Source organism: Thunnus maccoyii, chromosome 7 (genome assembly GCF_910596095.1).
Source record: "Thunnus maccoyii chromosome 7, fThuMac1.1, whole genome shotgun sequence".
NCBI lineage: Eukaryota > Metazoa > Chordata > Actinopteri > Scombriformes > Scombridae > Thunnus > Thunnus maccoyii.
This window is the reverse complement of record NC_056539.1, coordinates 29529442-29546572: the sequence shown is the minus strand read 5'-3', so window position 1 is coordinate 29546572 and position 17131 is coordinate 29529442. Positions and strand designations below refer to the sequence as shown.

Below are 17131 nucleotides of genomic sequence, written 5' to 3'. Positions count from 1 at the left end.
CTGCAACTCGAGTCCCTCCACTCATTAACAGTGGCAGATATCAAGATAGGAATAATGAGGAAGTGCCCGCAAGTCAGGACATATATTAAAGAAATAGAAAGAGAAAGAGAGAGAGAGAGAGGGGGGGAGAGAGAGATGGAGAGAGAGAGAGAATAAATCCTGTCATAAATGGGAAAATACCCCCGAGAAATGGCCCGGGTTCAGATGACAAACAGCGTGCATTCCTATTGTTTGGAGATGGTGACAGCCTCTTCTTCTAGTGCCAGAAACATAATCATAAGAGTGTACAACTCATTTGTAATCCTAAAAAATGTACAATAAAGACCGCTTTTATACCGAACAACTGTTTTTAAAGACCACACTGTACGTAACATTCAACTGATGACACTCCAGCATTTCATACGGTTGATTTTCAGAAAAAAAGAACGATATAATTTGTATATTTTTGAGCATGTTCTGGTGCAGTATTGATGTTAGTGCTGTATATCAAACTCCAGTAGTGCTGAATCACACATGCTACTGTTGTTTCTGCAGAAAATGTACTTATTATACATATTTTTTAACTGAGCACATATTTATTTATATGTGCAAAGCCACTAATTACATTCCAGCCACAACACAGTACACAAATATGCACAGCAAGTCCTCCAAATTAAACCACAAAATATGGTCCATTCTCTCGGGAAAGACGGCGGTACAAATCACTGTCGGAAAATAAATATGTTCTTCAATGTGACAACGGCAACGCTATGATTAACATCTGGTTAGTGTTAGGCACAAAAGGCACTTGGTTAGGTTTAGGAAAAGGTCATGGTTTGGGGTAACCTTCCTTACAGTTAGGAGACCTTTGTCATTATAGTTACAATAACCAGGTGGTTAAGGGTAGAGGATGATCATGGTTATGGTTTTAAAAAACCCTAACCCTAACCCTAACCCTGGCCCTAACCCTAACCCTGGCCCTAACCCTAAACCTAACCCTGTTTATTGGTGATTGGAAATGGGAAACAAACAGTGATCTACCATCTGTTACCATCTTAAAGTCCAATCTTTTGTTGACCCATCGATCCACCCTGTCCTCCTCCATGTATGGAGGAGGACAGGGTGGATCACATCATATCAGGACATCATAATCAATACGACCACTAGAGGGTTTCTGTCACTGTAATGTAAAAGTATGTCGTTTTGTGGTGCTTTCATTAATGACTGATTCTGTTGTTTTTCTCGAGAGGACAGTCTCAATATACTGCAGCATTGTGCACTGTACTGTAGTATGACCTTGAGGGGCCCAACCAATAAAAGTAGTGCAGTATTCTTTAAACGGAGTTCAACAATGTGAAATTGAGAGATTCATCAGGCTTATTCTAAAAAGTAGACAAAGACAAATAAGCAGGGAAAGCTGTGGGATACCAACCCGTTCTCATTCCCAGGTCATCAAATACCGCCGCTTTGTCATGCCCTTCGGCATCTGATACTGATGCACAAGGTGCCCTTTAGCATCTGTATGAGGTGTACCAGGCTTTCAACTAATGTAAACCCATCCACAGCAATATTAGACGCCCAGAGCAACTGCTCCGGCTGTCCGTTCACTCCAATATTAACCCCCCTGCAGCACCATACAACACTTTGAGCATCAGTCTGGAGGGCAGACTGGAGGACCTGCGGCCCAAAGAATTTTCCTCACTGTCAATTACCATGTTAATGTTTTCTTTTAATGATATCTTTAACATTTCTCAACAGAAAAAACACAAAAGTGTCCTTGATAACTCAACAATACAATGGTTAATGTTATGGCTATCAGTTTCAATAATTTCTCATTTTTATTCTGAGAAATAAAGTTGTTGTTTTTTTTCTAGGTAGCGTAAGGCTACATTAACCATGATCCTCAGCCACCGTTGCTATGGAGACGAAGACAGTATGCTTTGTTACCCATTACAAAACCTTTATTACTGAATTTATTTGAAACTCATTAAGATTTTTGTGTGCAACTGGTTCATTGATTCCTTCCCTTCACACACACACACTAGGCACTATGATTTAAGAATGATGACATTAATTCTTGAGTATATTAAGACTATTAAATATATATTAAATATCCTTAAATAGCCACATTGTCTTGGAAATATAAAATTAAATGAGCAACTTGTATCATGGCCACATAAACAGGATGAAGACATTTAGTTGTCCTATTATGAAATTAAAAATTTTGTGTCTGTTTGTCTGTCAGAACACAGAAACAGTGAGTAAATTTGAAAGACAGTTTATTGTTGGGCAGGTAGCTGGAAACCTGGGGCGGAGGCTCAGGCAGAAAGACGGGCCAAGTGGGGCTGGGGAAATACTGAGGTGAGCCAGGCGGAGTGGTATCCAGAGAGCAGGGAACTGTGCAGAGCCGATGAGGGAGACAGATGAGGCAGAAGGTCTGGAGACATGAGGCTGGAGTCAGGCAGAGGTTAAACAAAGACACAGGGAAACAGGTATTAGACAAAATGCAGATTTCTAACAGAACAGTAACAAGAACCAAAATGGGCTGGAAGTGTGACTAACTGCATGAACAGAGTCTACAATTTTACAACGAGGTGGATTCTGCACCAGGTATTTATGGCAGGGCTAATCATGATGAGTGGCAGCTGGTTGCTTGACTCCCGCACACCTGTCTCTACTCCTGCAATTAGACACACACACACAGACAGACAAGGAGGGGGAGAGAGCAAGAGAGAGAGAGAGAGAGAGAGAGAGAGTGGCTGCAGGCTAGATGGAGGGGCAGGCAGAGGTGGAGGGCATGACACTTGTAGGTAAGTCAAAAATATATAAATTGCACTAAAATTATATTTTGCACTTTTGTCTTCTCTGAGTATAATTCTGCTTTCTTAAAGAGAATCTCATTAAATCTCCGGAGGGTCAGTTCAGCTGCAAATCTATGCGAAGGCTTTTAACTACTTTACATCATTAATAATCATCTCTTTCCAAGTGTCATCAGCTGCAGAGACTGATTCTTCTTACACATCCATCAACACTGAGACCGTATCAATACGAAATCTTGCCAAGGCATTACTGTGCAGGTATTGACTGAATATTGTTTTCTATTACACAGCATCACAATATATTGCAACTCATTACACTTCTCCACTGTCAAGATAATATGTCATGCTGCCCATCTTTTGATAAATATAAAAGCCAAATGGCCAGGGTCCAGACACATGACTTAAGGATTGATTATGAGTCCACCTTGTGCAGCAAATTTAAACAGACTGTGTCACTTTTCAAAGTGTTTTAAATTCCAGTTTGACCAAGCAGAACTGTGTTTAAATGAAACTGTTTCCCTCATTATAGCACATGTTTGATGTTCCTCCTACTGGCTTAAGAGTGAAACTCAACTACACTATAAGACCTTCTTTTTCATGTTAAAGTTTAGGAAAAACAACTACAAGTGTGATCAGTTTTTAAAAGAAAATGCAAAAAAGATATGAAAAGGACAATATCAAATTAATGCATTATAAACCGAGTCTTAGATATCCTTCCGTATGCATCTACGTAACATCTAACCGTGCATGACGGTGTTGCACACCTGGATGCGCTCTGACATTTCTCTGATTTTCACAGTTTTGGATGATAAACTTGTGTCAGACCTTCATGCAGATGCCATGCTGATCAGCAGTGTTTACAGGAAGTGAATTGGCAGTCACCTATGACTCAGCAGGATTCCTGGCTGATGAATGAGCCATGAGTCAGGTCTGTACTCCAGTGCATGAGTGGGCTCAGGTGTTTGGCTTGGTTGTGCATGAGAACACGATTTATTTAACAATATATTCCCATAAATGTACAATTTTGATATTTGACATATGACTAGACACCAAAAGCCTAGATTATTCTGTATTAGTACTTTGAAATTTTGTTTTTCTGATAATGGTTTGATGTTGTTTAAAATCAATCTTTGATCAAATTCATTGTATCAGAAATGGCTGCCACTTTTAGAATTTGTCAATTTGCAAAAAACTACTATGCTGAAATTATTTAAATACAAAATATGTAAGCTCCTTGACAAAATACAGTGACATATGTCCTTAAAACTAATATTCACTGTTAAATGACCAAGACCAGTGGTCCTTCATCATGACTGTCAGAAGCTCTTTTACTTTGAAAGCCCTCAATCAAAAGGGACTTGGTAAAAAAAAGTCACATGTCATACAGAGAACATGCTAAGAAAGCAGAAGTGTTGTACATGTTTGGGACTCTGCTCATGCAGTCAAACTGAAATGTGAATGACAGAAACTATTTATGCAAACCATTTCTACATCCAATCTAGACTCCAATCAGTTTATCTCCCAGCCGCTCCTCACGCTGACAACTTGTTCCTCTTATCTCCTCGACACTCAATCTCCTGCTTCTCTAGTGGCTGGAGCAAAAAAGGCTTACCAATTTACATCCAGGACAGTGCTCATCAGTTAGCTTGTTTTGATCACTGCACTAGATCATTGTGACTTGCAAAAGAACCAAATCTCTGAAAACGGCTTCTAGTAAAAGTGAAATACACCACAGAGAGAGTTATTTGGCTTTTGAGACATTTCAGAACTGGTGATATACACTAATATTAACTCGAGCCCTCGTTTGTTGCCCTGACATTGTGTTAGTCTGTGTATATGAGCACTATATGAGCGCACTTGTTGTGCATTTCACCTGAAGCGATGAACAGTTTTTTGGAAAGTCACAGTGTCTGTGCTCTCTCTCTCGCTACAAGATCTCTCCATCCCCCGAGCAGATGCCTCATAATGCAATTGTTAGTCAGGCAGCATCCGGCACATTACTTACTCCATTAGTTGCAGTCAGACAGAAAGATACATGGAATTTTCCAAATTTTATCAGAGAAAAAAAGAGTAAAAGTTTAGTAACAATAAATGATGGAGATGGTAAAGGAGAGAGTTTGGAGGCAGAGAGGAAGCAGAAAACAGGAAATACAGTGAGTGGTTTGGGAGAGGGGTAATTACAGATTGCGTTTAGCAGGGAACGGAAATTGCTTCTGCGATATTTTCAAGTTCTGGTTTGTGCAGAGAATGAAATTCAAAAACACATTTTCATGTAAATTCTATAAAACTGGAGAACAGCATAATTTGGCTGCCTTTAACTAGATGAATCTGTATATATAATGTAATACATAGCCTACCTGTTTTTTTTTTCTGTATGTAATTATCCAAAACCTTAAAACATCTGTGTGTTTAGCTCCACTGTTGCAATTAATTTAATAAAAGAAAAAAGTTAACAAGGCCGTCCTATATTTTACTTTATTAGTTTGAACTTTGGGATGGGATTCTTTTGTGCAGGTAAAAACAGCCAAATTCAATGAAAATTCACACGCACAAAAAGTGTTTTGAGTTGTCTATGAAGCTTCACAGATTTCACCAAAACAATCTTGCATTTATTTCATCTTTTTTTTCTTAGTCCTCTATTCAAGACAGTTGGTGAAAATTATTTGGACGATTTTTAAAAAGTAGCTAAGATAGTGAATTGATTGAATCTTACTCATTCTGAAGACCAAACCTTGGAACACAATGCATGCTTTCAACACAGCCTAAAACACTTGAACTTTTCTAATTAAATGCCGCCACAGCCTCTGTTAGCCTCTCAGAGTTGAGCTGTAGTGGGGCATCAGCTTTGATTGCTCCCTGGCCTGGAGTGGAGCTGCAGACCTACACACAGGGATGCAGTGGGCAGGTGCAGGGAAAAGGCCTTGATAATTGGCTGGCTATAGCGTGGCCAGGCCTCCGGTGGGGCAGGGCTGTGACTCCTGAGGAAGACACACAAAATGAGCTACTGCATCAAAAATTGAGGTTGGCAACCTCCATGCATGTCTGGGCGATTTTTCAAATGAGCATTTCTTGGCCCCAGAGGAAACCACGGCGCTCCTGCTATCATAAGCAATTGGAATAGAAATGGAAACAAAATACTTTTTTTTTCTGGCATGCATAAGTAGGTTGGGCAAGAGGGCAAGCTGTGATGTTCAAAGAGTGGTGGATAAGAGAGCAGGAACAAAAAGAGACATGTGTTTTTATTTTCTAAAGAAATGAGGTTAGCATATTTTGGTTACTGGAGTCTTTCCTTTAAGCCTCAAATTTCATTCTCCTGTTCTTTTAAAGAGTGAGAAGAGATCTGAGAAATGAGCTTTGAGTCCTAATGAGAACTGTAAAGGCTGTGTGGTGCATCCTGCCGCCACTGACAGAGCTTTGAAAGCCCGGAGCTGAAATAGCTCAGTTTTCAGATCAGAGTTCCTAAAGCTCTTTTTAAAAGTTTGATCAATGTTACTCCAGACAAGCTTTCTTTAATACAAAGCAGCTATAATAACACAAGTGTCTGCATTGTCTTTCAGTTGTATAATGCAGCTTATTATGAAACGGTGAAATGTGAAATGATGGTTCATCTTTAACTTGTCTAAAAATTCCAATTCTTGTCAAAAACTATAATTTCAGGCGGGATTTGATAATATTGTTCACAGATTTGATTTGCTCAAAATTGCATCATTTAGCAAGCATAGAGTCACTGGAGACACACACTCACCCACACCTGGCTCACCGGCTCTGTTGGATAAGGAGCCGGAAAAAGAAGGAGGAATAATTAATTACAGACACTTGGACATCGACTACAGCGACTCTAATGTTTTGCAATTTACAGCCGCTAGCTACTGGGAGGAGTTGACTGTTGGACCCATGTCACATTTGAATGGATTAAATTTAAGTACTTGCCCACATGTGGAGGATGAGTCACTAAAAATACAACATTTTACAGAACGAAAAAGAGGATTCTCACATATTTTGACATATACAAAATGTTAGCAAAATAGTCCATGCAGGGACACAAGATAAGACAAGTGGAAAGTGTATTTTTTTATTTGATATTACTGTATCAAGCTGCATTCATTGATTTATTTTTTCACTTGGGAGCAGTGGAAGAAGTTTAAAACACGATATCTGAGATATTATCAGTTTAAAAAGTTGCTATGGCTAACGTATTAATAGTTACCTATTTACACATCCAAGGGATTAATATTAGCATTCATTTGGAGTCATGCTTCTGGCTGCCCGACAAACGCTAGTCCATTATCCACTCTTTTCTTTTTTTAGCTCTTATTTCGGTATTCACCACCTATTGAGGGAAATATCTAAATGTTCCACCGTGTTCACCAGCTGATTGGTTTGTCTGTCTGACGTTTGTTGCTGGGCAGGTAGTTTATCAGAGCTTTTTCACTGAAGAAAACTGCCTGTGTATGGAAACAGAGTGATGAGAGTGCTGAAAGTTAACCAAAGCAGTAAATTTGTAGGCCAAAAAACCTATAACAGTGAGGTGAAAAACCACTATAATGTTTCAACTATATTAGTTGCGGTTCTGGCAACATGATGGATTTCAGGTTAATATTTACTCTTTTCTCTTTTCTCAGAAGAATATGTCTTTGTTTATTAATGTGCAATGTTCCTGTTAAATAAATCATTAAACCAATAAAATAAATATAAACTCCATGGTTGACTTTCCCAGCTAGTTAACTCTGTCTGTCTGCTGTCTGGTACTGAACGGGTAGTGTACCGTGGTTTTATTAGAGCTTCTCAGCTACAAAACAGCTTCCTGCTGCGACTGGAAATGAGGTTGCTTGCACAAAAGAGAGTTTGCTGGTTGAAAAAAAACAAAACAAAACAATGAACTAAAAGAGGCTAAACAGCTCCATCAAGCAGAAAGGTAAATGATAATTCTCTGTGGGACTCTCTCTAACGGCAACACCTTCCACACTGCACATAATAGCGCAGCTTTAAAGGCAATTGAACAGGATGAACACAGCACAGCAGTAACTATGAGGATGTTTGCAGGTAATTCTCGAAGCTGTTTACAAAGTCTAAAGTTAAATTGAGGAAGTCTTATCTTTCTACTCTATTATCCAAAATATTCTATTCACTTCAGGGCTATTCTGAAATCTGATGATTTGGGGGGAAAATAGCTTTCCTCGGATCCAGTTCTCATGTCACGCCTGAACAGAACTTGGCAGGAGTTGATTGAGGGACACATTTGCATTTGGCCGACCAAATCACTATTTTTATAGACCCTTTTCGCAATTACATATTCCCCGTGTTAATGTAACTTTCAGATGGAATTAGTTCTTTATGTGCTCCGATGCTTGTAGTCCATTAATTTAGTTTTATTGCCGCTAAATTAGATTCACTTACCTCCTCTGGCAAGGCAGCATAATGTGCATAAAAATAACTTATACCCCTAAACATTTGTTCTCAAAAATATTCAGCTCAAGTACACTGTAGGTAGGCCACATGAATGTCAATAACCTTCAAAACTCCTTCATGTTTCAGACATTTATTGTGATATGAACTGAATAACTCGTCTTTTCATTTGAGTTCTTCTAAATTTCACGGCTGCCTCTGCCAGGCTAGGGCACCATGTCTCATTGCCTACTTTAAGTTTCTAAAGGAATGTTTTCTCTGAGGATCTGGCATTGAGATGATGAAAATATTGTCACCTTCACCCACCACATTCTGTGCAGACAGCGCTCTTTCACTTTTCATCCTTTAACATTATGTTTTAGTGCCACTATTAAGGCATTATGAGTTTGCATGAGTGCTTTCTTTCTGCCGGAGAAAGGGCTGCGACTCCCTGGGTCACTTTGGGAATTGTGTCTGATTGCAGCTTGTGTGGTGAACTATGAAGTACATTTTCAAAGAGCCATGCAGATTGCTCTGTTGGGAACTGCAGCTAGGACTAAGCTGAGGAGAAACAACACTATGCTGAACAATAAAAGCAAAGCTGATTGCAGAAATATTGTGACTCTCAAATCACAGAACATCTGCCTCTTGAGGAGAGAAATGATGCTACTTGAGACTCGTAAGCCCATCATGTGAAGAACACAAATTGTTCCACTGTTTGAATTATAATAAGATTTAGACGTAAACACTGTCTTACGTGATAAAGTAGCTATAAATTAAACAGTGTACAAAACAAAAGAAGTTGAGGTTCTACTCACTATTAATGTCAATATAAGACATAACAGTTTTCAAAAGGTGGATATCACACTTTAGAATTGAATTTGTTGTCTCATTTTCACCATTAGAATTGAACTATTATCACAATTTGGTTTGTTTGATGGAAAACAAGGTGGCATACAGGCTGTGTTATTTAACTGTTTGCTCAGTGTTACTTGCATCAATTGCGGTATGTTAATGTTTCTCTTTGATGTGATATCAAACGTATTGTGCAAAGTGCTTCATTACAGTGGGAGACACGAAGGTTAGTAGTTGTTTAGCCCAACAGCTGTGGAATGGATGACTCTGTAGTGCAACTGTATGTCCAGATATGAAAAAAAAGACTGAATTGACTTAGAAGTACATATGTTATCTAATGTCAGTAATACACATGGGAATTTCATGTGATCTTGGTACAAACTGCACAAATATAGTTCACATTTATGTGAAGGAGGGTAGAGCCACAAACATCCATTCATTTAAGTGGACTGTTGTTACTATTTTAATAAAAGAATGCAAGGAAACAAATTACTGATTTAGCATTTTAAATATGAGTTATAATAATTTTGACAATAGTGGATCACATGACTACTCATATGTGAAAGGTGTTGCTCATAGTGATGAACTCACACACAGTTATCACTGACTCTGAAGTTCTCTTCGTCTCTACAGAGAAAGCGTCTTTCAGCTCATTGTTTTGGTTTTCAGGCCCCCGACTTTACTGTTTTGGTTCAGTCTCACCACTCTCAGCGGCTTCATTGCTTAGCACCGAATGGCAGCACTATCTTGTGAACATAGTGAAGCATTTAGCAGCTCAAGAGCTAGATACGATATTTCCTTTAGGAGGTGGTTGAGACCAAAAACAGAGTAAAAAGGAAAGTGAAGAAACACAACTCCAAGTGAATGCTATTGTTGTTCCATAACTGGATGCTTGAAAAGGCAACTGTTACTGCTAACATGCTCATCAAATCAACTTAAAATATATTAGTTGTTTTACAGCTAGTACTGGCCAAACATAAGTTAATGCAGGTTTGAATTAACAAGTATGATCCGTTATAATATCTTGGATTTTACTTTGAGAGGGACGATTTTCTGTATGTAAACAGATCCAAATGTCGTGACAATTCCAACACTTCACACACTCAAAAAGTGTTTTGAATACCCACAAAACTTGATAGTTTTTACCAATAGAATCTTCTGCTAATCCTCCAGTAAAGACAGCGGATGAATTGAAACAACATTAACATTCATTTGGAGTTGGATTCTTCAAAAAGACGCTTTCATTGTTCTTAAGCTAGTGAATTGATTGAAACCAACTCTGAAGACCAAAACCTTAGAACTCAATGCATGCTTTCACTACGGCCTAAAACACATGAACGTTTCACATTAAGTGCCACCTCAACTCTGTTAGCCTCTCAGAGTTGCTGCAGTGGTGCAACAGTGTTGATTGCTGCCTGGCCTGTAGTGGAGCCATATGTCTGAATTCCCCACAACTATATTTGGAATGACATGTTTGTTTTTTCTGTTTTTTTTGTTACATTGTCACTATTGTCTTGTTTGTAAGATTTTATGTGTCTATTTCAGTTTTTTTTTAGTTGAGAATGTTGTAAATAGATGAGATATATGATAATATTGTGTAATTGTTACAGTATTTCTTCATAAGATTGTCTCATGCATGTATCATGGTTATTTCATTATTGCAAAAGAAAGACTTGCACCCTTTGCATGGACTAAAGATATGAAAAATATATTTACATACACTTCTTAAGTTTCTGCAATCATTTGGTTTGAGTGAATATTGCTATGAATTTGAATGAAAAATACAGAAAATGAATGGTTTTGTTCTGGCTATAAAGCTAAATGGTTTGGATTTCTGTTTTCTGTTTTAAAGGCCAAGATCTAACTCCTCTCAGCACAGATAGAAACACCTCATCATTTAGTCATGTCCCAAACATCACAGAGCTGCTATCAGTGAGCTCCAGTCTGAGCGTCTGATGATCAGTGTGAGAGGTCGGAGACAGTTTGTATCACCAAAGCAACAAAAAGTCAAAGTAAATCTTTTTCTTTTTAAATTCTTTGTGGCAAACATAACATATTGGCTTTTATGATAAATGGGAATTCCTTTCCTTTATTTACCGCCTGTGCCGAGTTTAATACCCCATTAACACCTGCAGAAATACGGATATGTTGTCAATCCCGGTCTGTTGATAATATAATAAAGGTGATCAAATGATGCACAACCTTAAATCATTTCAAAAATACAAGGACATAGGTTTAGTTTTAACTTTGGTAGGAAATTTTTTGCTGGACAGCCAAAATAATTGTATATGTGTGTGTGTGTGTGTGTGCTCTCTATCACTGTTGTATCTTTTATAGGCACATGTGCGCACACACACAGACACACACAAACACGTAAAGAGTCTGACTCTGCAAAATGTTTTTTTTCTCTGATTTCTACATTTTATTTTATTGATAGACTACTTAAACATACATCTGAGACCAAAATTAATATTTAAAAATAACATATCATAGACTGTCACAATAAATGTTACAATAAAATAAATGTATAGAAAACCTCTCCTGAGATTCTGCCTTTCTTTCGGTTTGTGGATTTGGGCGACACGACTCAAGAGTTTCATGACAACGATGCTCAAACCTGTCTTTAAATCATCTCAAAAAAATTCTATTTGTATTATTTGTCATTCAACTCCTGAACTCATGGCTAAGATCTTTCACTGTCATCAGAGTTGACCTGAGAGGCTGCAGCTGTGTGTCTGTGCTTCTCAGGCTCCTGCTGACAGGATTTTCATAATAAAGTGATGCCTGACAGTCACAAACAGTTCTGTTGGACGAGATATGGCTAATTTAGCTTATAAATAATGTTCATGTCTTAATGACGCATATGCAATAATAACTCTGCTCTTGATCCACTCATGGAACAGAGCAAAGATGGCATTAAATAGTAAATATTTCTCCCACTAATTTCAAAGATTAATGTTTGGATTGATTACAGAACATTCTTATTAACTAAGCTCAACTGTTACTGACACTTTGGTTCTTCTTTAAAAAAGGACCTGATGAAGCAATCACAAATTAGCCAACAACACCTAATGCCTGAAGTTAAGTATAACATCAAATTATCTTAGTTTTGTAAAGCTGTTTTCAATTCTGTGACATTTGGAAAATTTAAACTATAAATACTAACCACTTCAGATTCTCCGCCTCACTGACTCCAGTACTGATGCTGCTGCTGCCGGGCTGCTGCTAGTCAACAGTGCGTACAGTTTGAAGTAGATGGTTGCCAGATCATCAGGTTTAGTATCCCCCATATCCTGCTCTTTCACTCTTTATCATAATAGTGCACCTTTTTTTTTGCAGAAAACACACAACTCTGCAGAGATCTTACCTTTAACATTATGTAGAGTTAAAGTGGATAGATTGTTTGAAACGGGTAAAAAATATTGGTAAGGACAATCCAGCAACACCTTGATATTGGTAGAGACTTGTCCCTACCATCCATACCCAAATCTACGCCCATGCAAAATGATGTTGTCTACACTAGTCTTGCACTTTGACTTCTTTATTCCTCTGCTTTGTTTTGTTGGATGGATAAAGATGCACCTAATGGCTGTCTGAGCATGAAGAAATTTGATTCACCCCTTTCCCTCTGTTCCCAGTTGGACCTGTAGTTCAATGAAAATATCACATTTTTGGCATCAGAGTGAATCTGAATAAAAGTGTTGGCTCGCTCTGACTTACACAGAGTTGTGAAGCAAAAAAAAACATTCCACACAGACGTTGCCTTTGATTGGCGTAATGCGCAGATAATTCCAAACCAAATCATTATGCAGAAGAATAATGACAAAAGCAAAACACCAGACACTTTGGTGCATGATGGGGCTTATGTTCCATTCCATTAAATGTTAAGAGGGGAAATTCCCTGCTGGTAGGGTGTAATTACAGTATTAGTATGTTATCATGGTTCAGCTCAGATATGAGAAAAGAAAAGAATGAAACATCGATACTTGTGAGATTTCATTTAACTAGCAAAAAAAATAGTGTTTTCCATGCAACCACTAATGTTACAGTATGTCAGTCCTAGCTAAATAGCAGTATTTTCCCCTTATGTTTAGGGTTGCAGTGTGCTGGAGAGGAAGAGTACAACTTGAACAGGACTCAACAGAATATAACAGGGCTAACACACAGTGCAGCTTTATATTCCCAATTGATATGTTTATGCAATTTATTATACTGCATTTGATTTTTAAAGTACATTTCTAACATAATAAACATGTTGAAAGTAATTCTGTGCTGCTTATTTTTTCTTTATGCTGAAGTGATGTCAGATAACAGCATCTTGGAAAACATGAAGTTGAGAAATCTTTCTGATCCGGCTTAGAATTTCCACTTGATGCGTGCATTCATTCCACTATTCAAGTCAAAAAGAAGCAATTTGCAATTTTTGGACATCTCTGGCAGGAAACATCATCATCATTGCTGTCAAAGCGTGTGATGGGGAATACTGTGGGCGATTTGAGTCTCTGAACCCGCATTTCCACACTGACTGCTTTCATCATGTGAAATGGTTAAACATCAGAAAGGAATAAGAGAATGGCTGTACATGGTGCAGTCGGGGCTTCGTACTATGCGTAGCTCGAAGCACATGTGGGACTCAGAGTGTGTGAATGCTTTTATTTCACGGCTTGAAGTAAGACATAAACCCCTGCAAATTACAACAGACTTCAAACCAGTGAGAGAACCACCTGAGATAACTGGCTTTGAAGCTGTGTCTCCCCCACTGCTTCCAGCAGCCATCCATCAGTGTGAATCCAAAGTGATCTAAAGCCCGGAAATTATCTGCATTGCTGTGTGTCTTAAAAATCAGCCACATCGTCATCAGTTGCGGCTATAATTAGACGCACAAAAAATGCTGGATATTTATATAATGGTCTCTAAAGAGCCTTCACATCACAGGAGAGAACACATTTTTGTCATACAGTCTCATAGTCTCATATCTAGGATTGAATCAAAAGCATTAAATTAGATTTAATGAGCCAAATAAACTTACAAAAATACCAGCTACTGGTTTCTTCTTCTTCAAAACCAGTTTTTTGTTTTTTTTGTTTTATTAAAGCCTACTTGCCTTATTACCGAGCCATCAAAGTAAATCTGCAAACACATATTTTACTTTTGAGAAATTATTTGATTTCAAAAATGTTAAGAAGGTGTCCTTCAGAGATGCCATTTTTCGAATGCATGTAATGGCTCATAATAATATTGAACAACAACTTAACATTGCATTTTTAACTTAAACTGAGCTTTGCAAGAGTGTCACTGAATGTAACTCCTCCACCTCATGTATTGACCCTGTACCTACAACATTTTTCAAGCGGGTGTTCAACAGTATTTCCAGTCATGTCCTGAACATTATAAATACATCTCTTCAAACAGGCATCTTTCCAGATGCCTTCAAAACAGCTCTTGTTAAACCATTACTAAAGAAACCCAACCTAGATAGTAATGCACTGACCATTTATTGGCCGATATCCAACCATCCATTCATTAGTAACATACTTGAAAAGATAGTTTTAGTCCAAATAAACTCCTTTCTTAAAAAAAAAAATGTCCTGGAGGAATTTCAGTCAGGCTTTAGAACATACCACAGCACTGAAACTGCTCTTACTAAAATAATCAGCCACCTCAGACTAAACTCTGAAAATTAGGTCTAATTTCTTATTCTCTTAGACCTCTCTTAGATGATTGACCATGATATCCTAATCAATCATCTTGAAAAGTGGGTTGGTCTTTCTAACTGTGTGTTAAACTGGTTCAAAACATACATCAAAGGGAGAAAGTTTCACGTCAGTCTTGGAGATCATGACAACTGCTTTGGGGTTCCACAAGGGAGCTGCCTTGGTCCATTATTATTCTCACTATACCTTCTGCCACTTGGTGACATCATCAAAGAGCACAATGTATGCCTCCATAGTTATGTGGATGACACACAACTGTACATCTCTGCTGAACCAAATGATGCTGCAGCTATAAACGCCATTACTACCAGTCTTCTGGGAATAAATAAAGGGATGAGCAATAATTTCTTAAAGTTAAATGAGGACAAAACTGAAATCCTACTAGTCTGCCCCAAAACAAAAAGACAAATGCTGTATAATAATATGGGGAAATTAACTCCCTGGTTTAAATCTGAGGTTACAATCTTGGTGTTATCTTAGATTCAGATCTAAGCTTCAGGTCCCACATTAACAAGATGATGAAAACATCATTTTTACACCTTAGAAGCAGAGACAAAGTACAACCATTAACCATGTTGGAGAACCGATTCATGCCTTCATTTCAAGCTGACTAGATTACTGTAATATGCGTTTTACTGGCCCCCCCCAAAAAAAAATCACTGCAAGACTTCAGTTCATTCAAAACTCTGCAGCTCAGCTATTAACCAGAACCAAAAGGAGAGAACACATTAGTCCAGTTCTTGCTGCTCTGCATGGGCTTCCTGTAACATATAGAATTGACTTTACGGTCTTCCTCTTTATATACAAAGCCCTTAATGGGCTAGGACCAAGCTACATTGCTAACTCCCTTGTTAACCATTTGCCTTCAAGAACACTGCAATCATCTGCTGCTGGTTTATTGGAGATTCGCAGCAACAGCTGAAAGAAAATTGGGAATGCAGCCTTTTTCAATTACGCCCCAAAGCTATCCAACACACCACCGATAGATATCAGGGACCCAGCTCACTAAATATTATTAAAAGAAAGCTAAAAGCTTAACTCCTCACGTTAGCCTTTATCTAGCTTTTCTCTCGGTCTGCCTCGTACTTATGCACTACTGCACTTCTTTTAATACATTCTAAGTAATCTATGTTTTAACTTTGTTATTATTATTATTATTCAGTATGCATTTTATTTTAATGTCTCAGTGGGTTTTATCTTCCAGCATATGTTATGCATTCTATGCATTCTAGTTTCACTTTATTTTATTTGATCTTATTTTTATTATTATCAAGTGAGTTTTGAGTTAAACCCGTGGGAGGACGTTCTGGGGCAAGCTGAAAGAGGTTTATTTCAGTTAATCAAGACCAGTGGTGAGTCTGTGTCCATCGGGAAAAGGGAGGTTTTGTTATGCTTATGGCTTCAGAGACCTTGGCGCCGATTTATAGATTGTGTACGCATGGTGAAATACTTTGAGTTTTCACTGTTTTCACTTTTTGACTTATCATAGTAGAAAAAACACAGCTGTTACTGATAATATTAATGATGGCTCTATTGTATTCCCAGTATGCTATGATAGTATGACAGTGAGCCAGCATGTACAAAACCAAGATCCTGATATCCAAGTAATGAAATAAAGTAAATAGAATTCAGTTGTCATTAATTTTTTATACCAGTTCTTTCCTAATGTAACATGTCAAAACATTATCTGTGTTTTTTGGTCTTTTTTCTCACATAGTACACCATATTCCAAACTAAATATGGATTGGTTCTTTTTTTAAGTGTAATTATTTTATTTCATTTTATATAATATGTTTATTGTATGTAGGTTTTTGATTCATTCAATTGTAATAATTACACCAACAGATCGCAGTTGTTTCTCAAGAACCCGCACATTCTCAGTCATTATTATATCAACATTTTCACCATACATTTTAGAAAAGCAGTCATTTATATCTGACAATGATTTCATATTTGGGGTTTACCCTAGAACAACTTGGTTATGATCTATCTAACAGTGAATACGCTTGCACTTTTGCAGGTTTGGCCTTGAGGAGTTGGCGCTCTGACAACAGCTGTAGATAAATTTTAAGCCTGCTTTGAAGAACTGAAAAATCCAGCCTTGTGTCAAGTAATCAACAGTCAAATCGAGCTAACTCACTTATCCGCTTAGGAACGGGGCCCAGAACTTTTTCACAGAAGAGAAATGACATGACGCAGCAGGAAAAGCACAGGTGCAAGGTGTTACTGTTCCTGCTATGACACATCAAAAAGGTCTGTTTAGAAACAGTCATTAGTATCACATACATAACATATACACTATCTATAGACCACACATAAAAATGTTTTTTATTTAGTGTATTAACAAATTGTATTATACATTTTATAGACAGTGTTTTT

General features: G+C 37.8%; 1 long non-coding RNA gene across 2 annotated transcripts; it reads left to right on the top strand.

Annotated features, from left to right (window-relative positions):
* The first annotated feature begins 2592 nt into the window (after positions 1 to 2592).
* LOC121900830 lies at positions 2593 to 17061 on the top strand. Of its 2 annotated transcripts, XR_006097101.1 has the most exons (4): positions 2593 to 2789; positions 2966 to 3056; positions 3598 to 3726; positions 16773 to 17061. It is a non-coding gene; the product is annotated as an uncharacterized LOC121900830 (long non-coding RNA). The 2 variants fall into 2 exon arrangements; XR_006097100.1 differs by lacking the exon at positions 16773 to 17061 and having other exon boundaries at positions 3598 to 5198.
* Positions 17062 to 17131: the final 70 nt, after the last annotated feature.